This window comes from Orcinus orca, chromosome 3, assembly GCF_937001465.1.
Source record: "Orcinus orca chromosome 3, mOrcOrc1.1, whole genome shotgun sequence".
NCBI classification, from domain to species: Eukaryota; Metazoa; Chordata; class Mammalia; order Artiodactyla; family Delphinidae; genus Orcinus; species Orcinus orca.
The window spans coordinates 95,654,499-95,673,160 of record NC_064561.1 but is presented as its reverse complement, the minus strand read 5'-3'; positions in this window follow the sequence as shown (position 1 = coordinate 95,673,160).

Sequence of the window (18,662 nt, the reverse complement as noted above, 5' to 3'; positions counted from 1 at the left end):
CTCTGTTTTTCAGGTAGGTCCTTTTCACATAGTGGTCCCCAACTGTTCCTGCCCTGTATCTTCCTGGGTCTTGAGCCTGCTGGTCTTTGGATTAGAACTTACATCATTGGTTCTCCTGGTTCTTCAGTTTGCCAACTCACCCTGTTGAGATCTTGAAACTTGTCAGCTTTCATAATAACTTGAACCATTTCTCTCTCTCCCCTCTCTCTCTCTCTCCATGTGTACAGACTGGTTCTGTTTCTTTGGAAAATGCTAACTAATATAACAGGAAAAACAGTAGACTAACTCCCCATTTCTTCTCTCTAAGACTTTCTATTCCTTTTCAGGCTGTGTGTTCTATCTACCTGCATCCTCTCCTTTCTGTCCCTGAAATATGTCTATTTCAGGGCAGTCTGTTCTAGAGCTCATTAATATCCTTTCCTTGAAGCCCTCCCTGTTTTTACTCTTGGAGAACTAGGCTTCACCCACTTTATAGTTTCACAGGGCACTGGAGTTTCCTTACAATTTGCTCATTCTATTTCCACATAGACTTCTTCAGCTTCCCTACCTTTAAGGGAGAAAGAGCACTTTCTTTTTTGGGCACATGCTCTTTACAAAATATTGTGTTATGTGTCTATGGAATATGGATAGGAAATATTTGTTCTTTCTCACAAACAGGGGAAGAGTCAAATAATCATGGTCTTCTCCTCTACTCCTCTAACCTGGCTTTCTTATTCATCTGTAGCCAGGCAGTTCACAGTATTTCTATAAGCCATACTTTATTCCCACACTGCTGTTAGGGTAGGAATTAGGTTCTGTGACCAGTTTCAATAAACCAGAGTGATGACTGGAGAGAGCAGTGAAATTGGCTTGAGTAGCAAATGAGAAGTAAGCTGTGCCAGAGTTGGTCCTTTAGGGTGGTAGGGAGCCTGCTGAAGTGCCTGGCTGAGGAGTGACATGAATTACAGAGGTAGCAATAAGATCCATCTCCCATAGTATCTGGTTCACCCTGTAGAAGCCAATCTGGCGTACTGTAAATGATCACAAGGCCCAGGGGGCAGATCTTGTGCCACCACTGACCTAACAAGAGATCATGGGGAGGCCACTTCACTTTTCTGGGTTGTTCTCTCCTCTGTAACTTGAAGATGATGGACCTTCAAGGCTGGCTTCATGGTTGTACTAGATCTGTGCGGTCCCTCAGAACCCCATGCTTAAATGGCCCTACCCTTGGGTTGGTTTTTTCCTGAGCCTTGCAAATTATGTAGCTGGTCCTGTGGGCCAGGTCAGTGATCTACAGGATCCCTAGGGTTGTTCTATGGAATAAGGGACCCAAAGTCCTATCAGTTTGGGAAAAAAATGGGTTAACTGTTAACAAAAGTAAATAGATTGTTGTGTTAAAAAAAAAAAAATCTCGGAGTCTTTAGTATGCCAATGTGCATTGTAGTTTTCTAGGAAGGGGATGTGAAAGTCATTTTCTAAACTTATTTGACCACAAACCCCCTTTCTTTTTTTCAAGAAGCATGTAGTATACCAAGTATTTCACAGACTATATGTTGGGGAATGTTGGCCTCAATGTTTGTTTAGGTGTCTGTGAACTCCAGCAACCTTTACTTGTTTTATTATGATGAGTCATATGTGGAGAGTGGAGGTGCGGGGGTGGGGAGTAAAGCTGCAATTAAGGAGTGAGGATAATGCTGTTCCTTGACCCAGGGCTCTATTACAAAGAAGAGTTATGCTGTTTTAGTCTCAATGAAACCCACGTAGAGCCACCATTTTTCCCCTTTGAATCTTTGCTTATGTGGTTTTATCTACTTAAATGCCGTGTTCTACCTAAATCCCGTAGTTCTTGTTGTTTGTTTTTCCAAAATATGTCTCAAATTTATCTACCTTTGTAACTCCGGGCCTCATCCTTGTATAAAACACATTGTCTCAAATGGACAAATGCTACAGTCTCCTTATTCCCCTCCCAGGTCCAGCCCATTCTCCACATGGTGCTCCAACTTGACCTTTCTTTTCCTTTTTTTTATAGGAATATTTTTGCAAAAGCTTCAGAGTACACCCAGAACTGTCTGTACATGACAAAAAACTTAAAAATGACCACAGTTAAAGATTTCATGAAAGTTCGTAATAATGCAATTGACAAGGAAATTTAGTTATTTCTCAGATATACATTTTAAACTAATAACTAGAACTATGACTTATAACATTATACCAGAACGTATAAGATTTTTAGAAATTTCATGTAATATCTGAAACATTTATATTAACATATTTCCATACAAATAACCCAAAGAAAGTTTAGTATTAGTTGTTTTTCTTGATTGTTTTTTTATACTGCAGGTTCTTATCAATCACCAATTTTTTACACATCAGTGTATACATGTCAATCCCAATCGCCCAATTCAGCACACCACCATCACCACCCCAACACGGTTTTCTCCCCTTGGTGTCCATACATTTGTTCTCTACACCTGTGTCTCAACTTCTGCCCTGCAAACCAGTTCATCCGTACCATTTTTCTAGGTTCCACATACATGCATCAATATACGATATTTCTTTTTCTCTTTCTGACTTACTTCACTCTGTATGACAGTCTCTAGGTCCATCCACGTCTCAACAAATGACTCAATTTCAGTCTTTTTTATGGCTGAGTAATATTCCATTGTATATATGTACCACATCTTCTTTATACATTAATCTGTTGATGGACATTTAGGTTGCTTCCATTACCTGGCTATTGTAAATAGTGCTGCAATGAATATTGGGGTGCATGTGTATTTTTGAATTATGGTTTTCTCTGGGTATATGCCCAGTAGTGGGATTGCTGGATCATATGGTAATTCTATTTTTAGTTTTTTAAGGAACCTCCTTACTGTTCTCCATAGTGGCTGTATCAATTTACATTTGCACCAACAGTGCAAGAGGATTCCCTTTTCTCCACACCCTCTCCAGCATTTGTTGTTTGTAGATTTTCTGATGATGCCCATTCTAACTGGTGTGAGGTGATACCTCATTGTAGTTTTGATTTGCATTTCTCTAATAATTAGTAATGTTGAGCAGCTTTTCATGTGCTTCTTGGCCATCTGTATGTTTTCTTTGGAGAAATGTCTATTTAGGTCTTCTGAGCATTTTTGGATTGGGTTCTTTGTTTCTTTAATATTGAGCTACATGAGCTGTTTATATATTTTGGAGATTAATCCTTTGTCCGTTGATTCATTTGCGAATATTTTCTCCCATTCTGAGGGTTGTCTTTTCGTCTTGTTTATGGTTTCCTTTGCTGTGAAAAAGATTTTAAGTTTCATTAGGTCCCATTTGTTTACTTGGTTTTATTTCCATTACTCTAGGGGGTGGATCAAAAAAGATCTTGCTGTGATTTATGTCAAAGAGTGTTCTTCCTCTGTTTTCCTCTAAGAGTTCTATAGTGTCCAGTCTTACATTTAGGTCTCTAATCCACTTTGAGTTTATTTTTGTATATGGTGTTATGGAGTGTTCTAATTTCATTCTTTTACATGTAGTTGTCCAGTTTTCCCTGCACCGCTTATTGAAGAGACTGTCTTTTCTCCATTGTATATCCTTGCCTCCTTTGTCATAGATTAGTTCACCATAGGTGCCTGGGTTTATCTCTGGGCTTTCTATCTTGTTCCATTGATCTGTGTTTCTGTTTCTGTGCCAGTACCATACTGTCTTCATTACTGTAGCTTTGTAGTATAGTCTGAAGTCAGGGAGTCTGATTCCTCCAGCTCTGTTTTTTTCCCTCAAGACTGCTTTGGCTATTCGGGGTCTTTTCTGTCTCCATACAAATTTTAAGATTTTTTGTTCTAGTTCTGTAAAAATTGCCATTGGTAATTTGATAGGGATTGCATTGAATCCGTAGATTGCTTTGGGTAGTAGAGTCATTTTCACAATGTTGTTTCTTCCAATCCAAGAACATGGTATATCTCTCTTTCTGTTGGTATCATCTTTAATTTCTTTCATCAGTGTCTTATAGTTTTCTACATACAGGTCTTTTGCTTCCCTAGGTAGGTTTATTCCTAGGTATTTTAGTCTTTTTGTTGCAATGGTACATGGGAGTGTTTCCATAATTTCTCTTTCAGATCTTTCATCATTAGTGTATAGGAATGCCAGAGATTTCTGTGCATTAATTTTGTATCCTGCAACTTTACCAAATTCATTGATTAGCTCTAGTAGTTTTCTGGTCGCATCTTTAGGATTCTCTATGTATAGTATCATGTCACTGCAAACAGTGACAGCTTTACTTCTTCTCTTCCAATTTATATTCCTTTTATTTCTTTTTCTTCTCTAATTGCCATGGCTAGGACTTCCAAAACTATGTTGAATAATACTGGTGAGAGTGGACATCCTTGTCTCATTCCTGATCTTAGAGGGAATGCTTTCAGTTTTTCTCCATTGAGAATGATGTTTGCTGTGGGTTTGTCATATATGGCCTTTATTATGTTGAGGTAGTTTCCCTCTATGCCCGCTTTGTGGAGAGTTTTTATCATAAATCGGTGTTGAATTTTGTCAAAAGATTTTTCTGCATCTATTCAGATGAACATATGGTTTTTCTCCTTCAATTTGTTAATCTGGTGTATCATGTTGATTGATTTGCATATATTGAAGAATCCTTGCATCCCTCGGATAAATCCCACTTGATCATGGTGTATGATCCTTTTAATGTGTTGTTGGATTCTGTTTGCTGGTATTTTGCTGAGGATTTTTGCATCTATATACATCAGTGATATTGGTCTGTAATTTTCTTTTTTTGTAGTACCTTTGTCTGGTTTTGGTATCAGGGAGATGGTGTCCTCATAGAATGAGTTTGGGAGTGTTCCTTCCCCTGAAAATTTTTGAAAGAGTTTGAGAAGGATGGGTGTTAGCTCTTCTCTAAATGTTTGATAGAATTCACCTGTGAAGCCCTCTGGTCCTGGAGTTTTGTTTGTTGTAAGATTTTTAATCGCAGTTTCAATATCATTACTTGTGATTCATCTGTTCATATTTTCTGTTTCTCCCGGTTCAGTCTTTGAAGGTTATACGTTTCTAAGAATTTGTCCATTTCTTCCAGATTGTTCATTTTATTGGCATAGAGTTCCTTGTAGTAGTCTCAGGATGCTTTGTATTTCTGTGGTGTCTGTCGTAACTTCTCCTTTTTCATTTCTAATTTTATTTGAGTCCTCTCCCTCTTTTTCTTGATGAGTCTGGCTAATGGTTTATCAATTTTGTTTATCTTCTCAAAGAACCAGCTTTTAGTTTTATTGATCTTTGCTATTGTTTTCTTTGTTTCTATTTCATTTATTTCTGCTCTGATCTTTATGATTTCTTTCCTTCTGCTAACTTTGGGTTTTCTTTGTTCTTCTTTCTCTAGTTCCTTTAGGTGTAAGGTTACATTGTTAATTTGCAATTTTTCTTGTTTCTTGAGGTAGGCTTTTATAGCTATAAACTTCCCTCTTAGAACTGCTTTTGCTGCATCCCATAGGTTTTTTTTTTTAACATCTTTATTGGAGTATAATTGCTTTACAATGGTGTGTTAGTTTCCGCTTTATAATAAAGTGAATCAGTTATACATATGCATATGTTCCCATATCTCTTCCCTCTTGCATCTCCCTCCCTCCCACCCTCCCTATCCCACCCCTCTAAGTGGTCACAAAGCACTGAGCTGATCTCCCTGTGCTATGCGGCTGCTTCCCACGAGCTATCTATTTTACATTTGGTAGTGTATATATGTCCATGCCACTCTCTCACTTTGTCACAGCTTACCTTTCCCCCTCCCCATATCCTCAAGTCCATTCTCTAGTAGGTCTGTGTCTTTATTCCCGTCTTACCCCTAGGTTCTTCATGACATTTTTTTTTCTTAGATTCCATATATATGTGTAAGCATACGGTATTTGTTTTTCTCTTTCTGACTTACTTCACTCTGTATGACAGACTCTAGGTCCATCCACCTTACTACAAATAACTCAATTTCGGTTCTTTTTATGGCTGAGTAATATTCCATTGTATATATGTGCCACATCTTCTTTATCCATTCATCCGATGATGGACACTTAGGTTGCTTCCATCTCCTAGCTATTGCAAATATAGAGTTGCAATGAACATTTTGGTACATGACTTTTTGAATTACGGTTTTCTCAGCGTATATGCCCAGTAGTGGGATTGCTGGGTCATACGGTAGTTCTATTTTTAGTTTTTTAAGGAACCTCCATACTGTTCTCCGTAGTGGTGGTATCAATTTATATTCCCACCAGCAGTGCAAGAATGTTCCCTTTTCTCCACACCCTCTCCAGCATTTATTGTTTCTAGATTTTTTGATGATGGCCATTCTGACTGGTATGAGATGATATCTCATTGTAGTTTTGATTTGCATTTCTCTAATGATTAATGATGTTGAGCATTCTTTCATGTGTTTGTTGGCAATCTGTATATCTTCTTTGGAGAAATGTCTATTTAGGTCTTCTGCCCATTTTTTGATTGGGTTGTTTATTTTTTTGTTATTGAGCTGCATGAGCTGCTTGTAAATTTTGGAGATTAATCCTTTGTGAGTTGCTTCATCTGCAAATATTTTCTCCCATTCTGAGGGTTGTCTTTTGGTCTTGTTTATGGTTTCCTTTGCTGTGCAAAAGCTTTGAGGTTTCATTAGGTCCCATTTGTTTGTTTTTGTTTTTATTTCCATTTCTCTAGGAGGTAGGTCAAAATGGATCTTGCTGTGATTTATGTCATAGAGCGTTCTGCCTATGTTTTCCTCTAAAAGTTTGATAGTTTCTGGCCTTACATTTAGGTCTTTAATCCATTTTGAGCTTATTTTTTTGTATGGTGTTAGGGAGTGTTCTAATCTCATACTTTTATATGTACCTGTCCAGTTTTCCCAGCACCACTAATTGAAGAGGCTGTCTTTTCTCCACTGTATGTTCTTGCCTCCTTTATCAAAGATAAGGTGACCATATGTACAAGGGTTTATTTCTGGGCTTTCTATCCTGTTCCATTGATCTATCTTTCTGTTTTTGTGCCAGTACCATATTGTCTTGATTACTGTAGCTTTGTAGTATAGTCTGAAGTCAGGGAGCCTGATTCCTCCAGCTCCATTTTTCGTTCTCAAGATTGCTTTGGCTATTTGGGGTCTTTTGTGTTTCCATACAAATTGTGAAAATTTTTGTTCTAGTTCTGTGAAAAATGCCAGTGTTAGTTTGATAGGGATTGAATTGAATCTGTGGATTGCTTTGGGTAGTAGAGTCATTTTCACAATGTTGATTCTTCCAATCCAAGAACATGGTATATCTATACATCTATTTGTATCATCTTTAATTTCTTTCATCAGTGTCTTATAATTTTCTGCATACAGGTCTCTTGTCTCATTAGGTAGGTTTATTCCTAGATATTTTATTCTTTTTGTTGCAGTGGTAAATGGGAGTGTTTTCTTAATTTCACTTTCAGATTTTTCATCATTAGTGTATAGGAATGCCAGAGATTTCTGTGCATTAATTTTGTATCCTGCTACTTTACCAAATTCATTAATTAGCTCTAGTAGTTTTCTGGTAGCATCTTTGGGATTCTCTATGTATACTATCATGTCATCTGCAAACAGTGACAGCTTTACTTCTTCTTTTCCAATTTGGATTCCTTTTATTTCTTTTTCTTCTTTGATTGCTGTGGCTAAAAATTCCAAAACTATGCTGAATAATAGTAGTGAGACTGGGCAACCTTGTCTTGTTCCTGATCTTAGTGGAAATGGTTTCAGTTTTTCACCATTGAGGACGATGTTTGCTGTGGGTTTGTCATATATGGCCTTTATTATGTTGAGGAAAGTTCCCTCTATGCCTACTTTCTGCAGAGTTTTTATCATAAATCGGTGTTGAATTTTGTCAAAAGCTTTCTCTGCATCTACTGAGATGATCATATGTTTTTTCTCCTTCAATTTGTTAATATGGTGTATCACGTTGATTGATTTGCGTATATTGAAGAATCCTTGCATTCCTGGAATAAACCCCACTTGATCATGGTGTATGATCCTTTTAATGTGCTGTTGGATTCTGTTTGCTAGTATTTTGTTGAGGATTTTTGCATCTATGTTCATCAGTAATATTGGCCTTTAGTTTTCTTTCTTTGTATCATCTTTGTCTGGTTTTGGTATCAGGGTGATGGTTGCCTCATAGAATGAGTTTGGGAGTGTTCCTCCCTCTGCTATATTTTGGAAGTGTTTGAGAAGGATAGGTGTTAGCTCTTCTCTAAATGTTTGCTAGAATTCGCATGTGAAGCCATCTGGTCCTGGGCTTTTGTTTGTTGGAAGATTTTTACTCACAGTCTCAATTTCAGTGCTTGTGATTGGTTTGTTCATATTTTCTATTTCTTCCTGGTTCAGTCTTGGCAGGTTGTGCATTTCTAAGAATTTGTCCATTTCTTCCAGGTTGTCCATTTTATTGGCATAGAGTTGCTTGTAAAGATCATGAGTAATCTCTCATGATCTTTTGTATTTCTGCAGTGTCAGTTGTTACTTCTCCTTTTTCATTTCTAATTCTATTGATTTGAGTCTTCTCTCTTTTTTTTTTTGATGAGTCTGACTAGTGGTTTATCAATTTTATTTATCTTCTCAAAGAACCAGCTTTTAGTTTTATTGATCTTTGCTATCGTTTCCTTCATTTCTTTTTCATTTATTTCTGATCTTATTTTTATGATTTCTTTCCTTCTGCTAACTTTGGAGTTTTTTTGTTCTTTCTCTAATTGCTTTAGGTGCAAGGTTAGGTTGTTTATTTGAGATGTTTCCTGTTTCTTAAGGTAGGATTGTATTGCTATAAACCTCCCTCTTAGAACTGTTTTTGCTGCATCCCATAGGTTTTGGGTTGTCATGTTTCCATTGTCATTTGTTTCTAGGTATTTTTTTATTTCCTCTTTGATTTCTTCAGTGATCAGTTCATTATTAAGTAGTGTATTGTTTAGCCTCCATGTGTTTGTATTTTTTATAGATCTTTTCCTCTAATTTATATCTAATCTCATAGCATTGTGGTTGGAAAAGATACTTGATACAATTTCAATTTTCTTAAATTTACCAAGGCTTTATTTGTGACCCAAGATATGATCTATCCTGGAGAATGTTCCATGAGCACTTGAGAAAAATGTGTATTCTGTTGTTTTTGGACAGAATGTCCTATAAATATCAATTAAGTCCATCTTGTTTAATGTATCATTTAAAGCTTGTGTTTCCTTATTTATTTCCATTTTGGATGATCTGTCCATTGGAGAAAATGGGGTGTTAAAGTTCCCCACTATTATTGTGTTACTGTCGATTTCCTCTTTTATAGCTGTTAGCAGTTGTCTTAGGTATTGAGGTGCTCCTATGTTGGGTGCATATATATTTATAATTGTTATATCTTCTTCTTGGATTGATCCCTTGATCATTATGTAGTGTTCTTCCTGTCCCTTGTAACATTCTTTATTTTAAAGTCTATTTTATCTGATATGAGTATAGCTACTCCAGCTTTCTTTTGATTTCCATTTGCATGGAATATCTTTTTCCATCCCTTCACTTTCAGTCTGTATGTTTCCCTAGGTCAGAAGTGGGTCTCTCGTAGACAGCATATAGATGAGTCTTGCCTTTGTATCCATTTGGCAAGCCTGTGTCTTTTGGTTGGAGCATTTAATCCATTCACATTTAAGGTAATTATCGATATGTATGTTCCTATGACCATTTTCTTAATTGTTTTGAGTTTGTCTTTGTAGATCCTTTTCTTCTCTTGTGTTTCCCACTTAGAGAAGTTCCTTTAGCATTTGTTGTAGAGCTGGTTTGGTGGTGCTGAATTCTCTTAACTTTTGCTTGTCTGTAAAGCTTTTGATTTCTCCATCAAATCTGAATGAGATCCTTGCTGGTAGAGTAATCTTTGTTGTAGGTTCTTCCCTTTCTTCACTTTAAGTATATCATGCCACTGCCTTCTGGCTTGTAGAATTTCTGCTGAGAAATCAGCTATTAACCTTATGGGAGTTCTCTTGTATGTTATTTGTCATTTTTCCCTTGCTGCTTTCAATAATTTGTCTTTAATTTTTGCCAATTTGATTACTATGTATCTTGGCGTGTTTCTCCTTGGGTTTATCCTGTATGGGACTCGCTGCGCTTCCTGGACTTGGGTGGCTATTTCCTTTCCCATGTTAGGCAGGTTTTTGACTATAATCTCTTTAAATATATTCTCTGTTCTTTCTCTCTCTCTTCTTCTGGGACCCCTATAATGTGAATGTTGTTGAGTTTAATGTTGTCCCAGAGGTTTCTTAGGCTGTCCTTCATTTCTTTTCATTCTTTTTTCTTTAGTCTGTTCTGCAGCAGTGAATTCCACCATTCTGTCTTCCAAGTCACTTATCTGTTCTTCTACCTCAGTTATTCTGCTATTGATTCCTTCTAGTGTATTTTTCATTTCAGGTATTGTGTTGCTTATCTCTGTTTGTTTGTTCTTTAATTCTTCTAGGTCTTTGTTAAACATTTCTTGCATCTTCTTGCTCTTTGCCTCCATTGTTTTTCCGAGGTCCTGGATTATCTTCACTATTATTATTCTGAATTCTTTTTCTGGAAGGTTGCCTATCTCCACTTCATTTAGTTGTTTTTCTGGGGTTTCATCTTGTTCCTTCATCTGGTACATAGCCCTCTGCCTTTTCATCTTGTCTATCTTTCTGTGAATGTGGTTTTTGTTCCACAGGCTGCAGGATTGTAGTTCTCCTTGTTTCTGCTCTCTGCCCTCTGGTGGATGAGGACCTTTCTTTTCAAAATGCAAATTGGCTTCATGCCACTGCCCAGCTTAAAACCTGTCAAAGGTCCTTCTACAATTGGGAGAAAATCCAGATTCCTTCCTATGACCAATGCCTTGCAAGACTGAACCCCACCTATTTCTCCAGCCCTTCTCAAGCTGGCTGTCCCATTGCTTCCATTTTCTGGCCACAGTGACCTTTTGACTCTTTCTTGATAATCCCAAATTCTTTTTCTTTTTAAGAACTTTTCACTTAATGCTCACAGAATCTTGATCATTCCAATCCCTGCTTTTCAAATAGCTGGTTCTTCCTCATGCCTCAGATTTCCACTAAAACTCACTTCTGGAGTAAGGCCTTCCCTGCCCACTTTGCCAAAGTAGGTACCCTGCCCTGCCACCAGCACCACCTACCCTGGTTAATACTATCAGTGCCTTCTGCTCATTCAATTCTCATATCCATAACAAGCTATAATTAATTAATTAGTTTACTTGCCCCTTGTCTAATTATTCACTAGAATGCAGATCTCTTGAGGGCAAGGACTGTGTCCCTCTTGTGTCTCCAGTTCTTAGCACATGCCTGGCACATGAGAGATGTTCATTAAATCTTTTCTGACTAAATGACTGAATGACTGAATTCCTAAAGGTCTGTATCGAATGCTAGCTCCTTATACATGTTGTCTTTTTTCCAACCAGAAGCGATGCCTCCTTTGCCTGAGTTCCTATAGCTCTTTATCTGTAACCCTTCATTGCTCTCGTCTTTGCCTCTTCCTCATTCCTCAAGTTCCTGGAGCAGTATCTTAGTGATCTTTTTATACCCCAGCTCTGTCTGGCACAGAATAGGTGCTCAATAAATTCTGATTGAATTGATCTGAATAACTGAAAGAGCTTTCAATAGAACAGGGAACTAAAAAAAATGTCAGAGAGGTTTATTTAAAAATAAAACCACAATAAGCACTGGACTCCTTGCCAAAAACAGGCATGTTTCCCAGCCATTCTAGAGGTCTTGGAGAACGGCCTAAACACCAATCTCCACTGATCCCAATCCACTCCATTAAACACTCCCTGGTCCTGTGAGATGGATGGCATGTGAGCCAAGTCTTGACAGGTGGGGAGAAGAGAGCTCCTGCCTCCAGGTGCTGTTGGCCCCAATTAATGGTCTTGCCATGGAAACTTTCAAGGAGGAAACTCTGCTTGGTCATGAGGACTGAACAGTGCTTCTTTTTCTGGACATGTCAGATGTTTTCTCTGATTGAGGAGGAAGCCTGGATATACATGCATGGGTGGTATTGCAGTGAAGACTTGGGGGAAAAGAAAGGTATCTGTCCTGGCCAGGACACTTAAATGTGAGTGACCATTACCACCCTGGGTTCATTTGTTTTATCTGTAATAGTACATACCTCGCAGCGTTGTTTTGAGTATTAATTAGGATAGTATATGTCTTAACTTTATATACATATAGTAGGTGGTATAGACGTGTTAAGTTCCTTCCTTTCTTCCCTCACATTCCAGGTGAGAGCTCTACCTGTGACCTCCAGGATGGGCCAATTCTGGGTACATAGCAAGAGTTTGTAGACAGGGGGAAAGTAGATTGATAAATGTGTGTGTATGTGTGTGCATATGGCTCATGGATGTACATGTGTCACACAAAGGGACACAAAATTGCTATGCATTTTGAGGTAGTAAGTGAACAATAAAATGATGTGTAATTAGCATCTGTTACTTTTACACCCAGAAGAGAATGGAATTGGAATCTTGATCTCAGTGTAGAGAGCGATTACTTGCTGGGCTAATGTTAGTTAGGGAAGAAAAGTTCTGCACCTTAATGGGACAAACAGAAGTGAAATTTTCTTGCTCAAACCAGGAATAAGAATGAATTTAATCTGCGGCAGACTGATGAGCAGCACCAAAAAATTAGAATTTCTTGTTATAAAGATTGCTCAATAGCCAGACTGCGGGATTCCCACCAGTAGATGTGGAAGCCTTTTCAGGTCAGTCTTGATTATTTATTAAATGAGCACAGGAAGTAGATGATTAAATGATTATCTGTATTGGTTTTCAAGGGCTTCCATAACCAAGTGCTACAACCAAGGTGGCTTAAATAACAGAAATTTATTTTCTCATAGTTCTGGAAGCTATAAGTTCAAGATGTTGGCATCTTGAAGACAGGTTCCTCCTGAGGGCTGTGAAGGAAGGAAGGATCTGTTCCAGGCTTTTCTGTTTGACTTGTCGATGGCTGTCTTCTCCCTGTGTCTTCACATCATCCTCCCTCTATATGTTTCTGTCTCCAAGTTTCCCCTTTTATAAGGACACCAGTCATATTGGATTAGGACCCACACTGTGCCCTCATTTTAACTTGATTACCTCTGTAAAGATCTTGCCTCCAAATATGGTCACATTCTGAGGTACTGGGGATTTCAACATATGAATTTGGGGTAGGGCTGGGGGATATAATTCAACTGAACTGCACAACAGTTCTGAAACTTGAAAGTGTCCACTAGATACTATGCTCCTAGCTCAGCAAAAGAAGAGACAAATTGTATTAAGATGGCAACTTTTGCATCTCTGACAATCAGTTCTGGACACAGGTATGGAAAACAGATTACTTGGATAGAGAATGTTTTTAGTAGGAGCTCCTTTAAGATTCAGGGTGTACTGGAAACAGGTTTATTGCTCCTTGTAAATGTGATGTGACAGGTTCACCTATGGACCAAATGAAGTAAACGCATGGAAGGCCATCGAGTCAAGCATTTGCTAGAGAATTATCCCCACGACAACCTGACTTTAGTTTTCAGGGAATGTAGCTGCTGGGACATAATCCGTGTGCCTTTTGTATCCTACTCTCCACCCCAGAGTATTTCCTCTGTTCTTTCATTATAAATGAGCAGGAGAGCTGAACAGAAAACCAGAACTACAGTGAACAAACAGACAAACACAAGACCCTCAGAAGGTTGTAGATGTACAGGAATAATAGAATTTGAGGCAAATTTGTCACAGTGATAGCTGTCATTTAAAATAGTGTCTCTAAGGTTTTGTTAACTGACTTTAAAATGGCATGTGAATTCTAGAAGCATGGTGTCTTTTTGCATGTCTTTTCTAGATGTAGAAAATAATACATATATGGTTTTGTTGTTAACAAAAGCTTATTTTAAAAAGACAATATTGAAGAAGGAGATTCATAGGGAGAAACAGCCATCTGCCCTGACATTCAATACTATAAAACAAACACAGCAAAATGCTAAGGAATTAATGCAACAAGTTCCAGAATGTTAATATTTCAGAGAATCCTCCCCAGCTATTTGTTTCTTTGCTCCTCTGTCCCACTAAGAGCCGCTTTAGTGGCACAGTAGCACTAAACCCATTTATTAGATGAGGCCATTTATCAGATGAAACAATAGAGTTTCATCGGAATGGAGACACACTCATTCCTCGAGTGAAGACACAAACTGGTAATGGGAAAAGCACATTTTCTACTGGCCTGGTGTTGATTCAGCCTAATGTCAGAATGTCTTTGGTGAAGGATTTTAGTCCTCTTTCAGCAATAAGTAGATCACTTCATGTAAAAACAGGACAGAGTCCTTCAAAATCTTCCCTGGAGCTTAACGAATGGATTTGAACGTGCTTATAAAAATGGCTGCATAAATATTTTTCTTTGCCCATTTCAGAGCATGCTAATCAGAAAGGCTCTTTGAAAACAATATTTTTATCTGTACCTCAAATTCATCCATACCCATTAGCTGCTCAATTAGGTGAAACAAACTTTTAGTTGCATGCCAGGGGCTTAATTTAATTTGCCTGGGATAAGCAGTTGGCCATAACTTTGAAATCCTGTGTTTTTTTAGAAATTAAACCAGAGTAGTGAAGCAAAAACTCTTAAAGTGCAGTGTGGAAACTGAAGTAGACCGGTAGATCATATTGTGTGGAAATTCAAAGCAATTTAGTAAGCAGTATGCAGGTTATGTTAGTCACATCCTCCTGATCCTGTTAGCTTTCCAGTTACTGCTGGTTTTGTTTTGGTTTTGTTTCTTTTTTTTTCACTCTAGTCCTGTGGATTCTAAAGCAGAACAGAGCAACTCACGTGACATCAGTTTAGGAAGACAAAAGCTTTTTGTTTGATTGTGGCAAGTTGGGTGTTTAGTTCAAGCAAGAACTGAGCAAAATAAAATTGTCTTTATAAATCCTTAGCCTAATGGGATTTTCTTGGATTCAAAATGTAAATTCTATTAAATTACTTTTCAGTCATCATATAAGGTACTGAAGCATTTCTAGATAGTGAAACACATTTAGCCTAAGTGCAAAAAGAAAAAGAAATAACTTTGGAAGAAACTGCTCCTTTGTTTTTAACCATTTAAAACCACATCCAGAATACCCAATTCTGGGTATTTCCTTTTCCCAAAAGGAAAGTTAGAAGGTTGATTCTTTATGGCATTAAAATAAGTATATTTAGATATGAAGTACCTCCTAGGAAAACAGGGGAGTAGATAGCAAAGACTGCTTCCATTGTGTGTCATGAACGCACAATGGAACGTGCTGTGGGGAAAAGCAGGGAGAGCCATGGATGGGGCTGCAGAGGCTCAGGGTAGGAGTCCTGCTCTGATACTGATAATAGCTGCTTGACTTCAGACAAGTCACTTGACCATGATATCTCAGTTTCCCAGTATGTGAAAAGTTGAAAGAAATACTGTCTGTCTTATATAGCCCACAGGGTTGTCTGTCACCTGAGAGAAAGATGAAAGTGATTAATGTATTTCAGAGATAAGAGTTGTAAGGTGGAAGAAGAAAGAGAAATGGGTTCAGAGAAATGGGAAAATTTGGAAAGATGGCCAGATGTAGTGACTAGACTGAGGAGGATGAGTGGAAGGAAAAGCATCAGTGAATTTGAGTCCAGAGGACCTGTCATGAGAATGGACCAGGACACTGTGGCAGTGGGAAACAGGGATCCACTTGAGGGAGGTGGGAGAAGTCTTCTACCTTGACCACCTTTGCAGTGGGTACCTTCTGCTGACTGTCCCCACCCTGCAATCACTGTCAGTAGAATTTGTTAAGAATCCTTGTCGGGTCAGGGCCAGGGAGGGAATCAGTGTGAATAAACGGCATTGTGTTAATGACTGAATCCCCTGCCAAGCCTGGTAGATGGGTACATTCCATGCAGTGGCTGAGAGTGATGAGGTGATAATTGAAGAGACAGAGTAAAAGCCACAGAACACCACTGGGTGTTCAGTGCCCAAAGCTTCTCAGCATGCTGGGTGTATCCAACAGGAAAAAGGAGTACTGGGAAGTGATTGGCTGATGATCTCTCCATTGTAGATTTACTCGCTTAATTGCCATCGAGGGAGAGAGGCTACTCACAGGTGAGTTGCCAATGTGAGTTATGTTAAGAAATTAACAAAAAATGAATTTCAGGCAACTTTCTGGAAAACACAGTCTGGTGATAAGATCCACTGGACTGTGAAATAGCCTTTCAGTGGAAAGGGGAAGGAGTGCCATCATTTAAGATATTTAAAACAAGACTAGAGGGCTTCCCTGGTGGCGCGGTGGTTGAGAGTCCGCCTGCCGATGCAGGGGACACGGGTTCGTGCCCCGGTCTGGGAGGATCCCACATGCCGCAGAGCGGCTGGGCCCATGAGCCATGGCCACTGAGCCTGCGCGTCCGGAGCCTGTGCTCCGCAATGGGAGAGGCCACAACAGTGAGAGGCCTGCGTACTGCAAAAAATAATTATAATAATTAAAAAATAAATAAAACAAGACTAGCTAAAGCATCTGCTAGAATCTCATCCAGAAGGGAAAAATCCAGACCTGGCAAGAGGTGAGCTAGCTGATGTCTGAGAGCTCTCACACCTCTCATTCTTGATGTTGAAAAGTTGTGGTCAAATCCCTAAACATTTTCACAAGCTCATTTAAGACTGGGAACTGTGTGACTCATTAGTCATCCAGTAATCTCTAGGATTCAGTGCCAGCTGTGGAATTTCAAGCAGATGTAGCAAAACAGCAAAGACTACCTTTCAGATTCATATCCTCTTTATCTCTCACTCTGGTTTTATCCTTGGAAGAAACTGAGCATATTTTTAAAGGGCAAGTTAGGTAGTGGTAGAGATGGAAAAAAAAAAAGGGAAAAGAAAAAGCTGTTTAAGATAGAAAGCTTCCAACTTCCTAATTAAGGGGAGAAGAATCGCAAATGCCCAGGTTTAAGTGCTATAGATGATGCCTTGATCTGACCATTACAGGACTGTGCCCAACCCAGAACTATTGTCAGCTGTTAATTATGCATTTGAGCATTAGACCCAGCAAACTGATAATTCCAGACCATCTTCGCTCTGCTGTCTAATATGTTTCTGGTCCATCACTTGGCTACTTGCTAGCAGAATACACTATATCCTTGATAAGTCTGCCATTTGGGAAGAAATGCATCTGGAAGGACTGGCAGAAGAGAAGGAATCGTAGTGCTCCGTTGGTTAAGTCGTAATGACCATCTGTCAGTACTGAGTCTCTGGGCTAGGCTGACTGGGGAAGACAGGTGCAGCTCAAAGTTGAAAACATTCGTTTTGAATGAATTTGTCAAAAGTTTGCCTTACTTAATTTCCACAAGTTACTAAACCGGTGGCCTTGACTCATCCCCCTGAGAGTGGCATTTCCATTGTATGTCACCTATGCATGTGCTGTGTGGAGAAGTAGGGAGACCCCCCCAGGGATGGGGCCTCAGAAGCTCAGAGTATGAGTCCTGCTCTGATACTGATATTAGGTGTTTGACTTCAGACAAAGTTGCTTAACTATATTGTCTCATTTTCCTGGTGAAATGGGAAATAAATAATACCTATGTTTCATATGTAGCCCATATGAAAGGAGGAAAAAATGGAAGCAATTAGTATATTTATTCTGGAAAAAAAACACTTAGATTAGAAAGCATTTGTCCTATCAAAGCCAATGCCTCTATTCATTTAGGAACTGGAGCTTATCCTCTTTTAATTAAACCCCAGCAATTCTTCATTTTCCGTCCTGTATTGTCTTAGTTTCGGTTGTTATAAGAAAAGTACCGTAGACTGGGTGGCTTAAACAACAGAAATTTGTTTCTCACAGTCTGGAAGCTGGAAGTCCAAGATCAAGATGATGGCAGCCTCATTTCTTGGTGAGAGCACTTCTGGTTTGCAGATAGATGCCTTCTTGCTGTATCTCACATGGTGGAGAGACATTATTTCTCTTGTGTCTCTTATTATAAGGGCACTAATCTCATTCATGAGGGCTCTGCCCTTATAATTTAATCACCTCTCAAAGGGTCCACCTCCAATATTCAATACCATCACATGGGGGAATAGGACTTCAACACATGACTTTTGGGGAGACACAGTCAGTCCATAGCACATATAATCAATTTTCTCCTCTCTACTGGATTGTTCCCATAGGTATACAAATACTCTTAATACTTCCTATCTTAAAATAAACAACAAGGAGAGAAAACTTGACCCCAAGTCCCATGTCTTCCTTCACCTATATCCTATTTTCACTGCTCAAACTGTTTTCACTGTTTCTTGATGACAGAAACTCCAATACAGTTGTCTATACTCTGTTTCTACTTGCTCGTCTTTGAATCTCTTCTTAATTCATTCCCTTGTGTTTTGTCCTCACCACTCCTGGTCAAGTCCCCAGTCCCTTCCCTATTGCCAACTCTAGTAACCACCTTACAGTTCTCATCTTTGGGGAACTCTCAGCATCATTTGACACAAATTTTCACTTCTTATTTTTGAAACACTCTTCTCTTGGCTTCTAAGCCATCCCAGTTTTCTGATATTCATTCTGTATCCTCAACTACTTGTCAGCCTTCTCTGCTGGCTCCACCTCTTCTTTCTGACCACTATTTGGGGTACACTGGGACTCATGTCTCAGATCTCTGTCTTCTTATATTCCTAGATGATTCCATCTAAGAAACTAGGCATCTAGTTTCATGTCTTTAAGTATTATGTGTATCCTCTGCCTTCA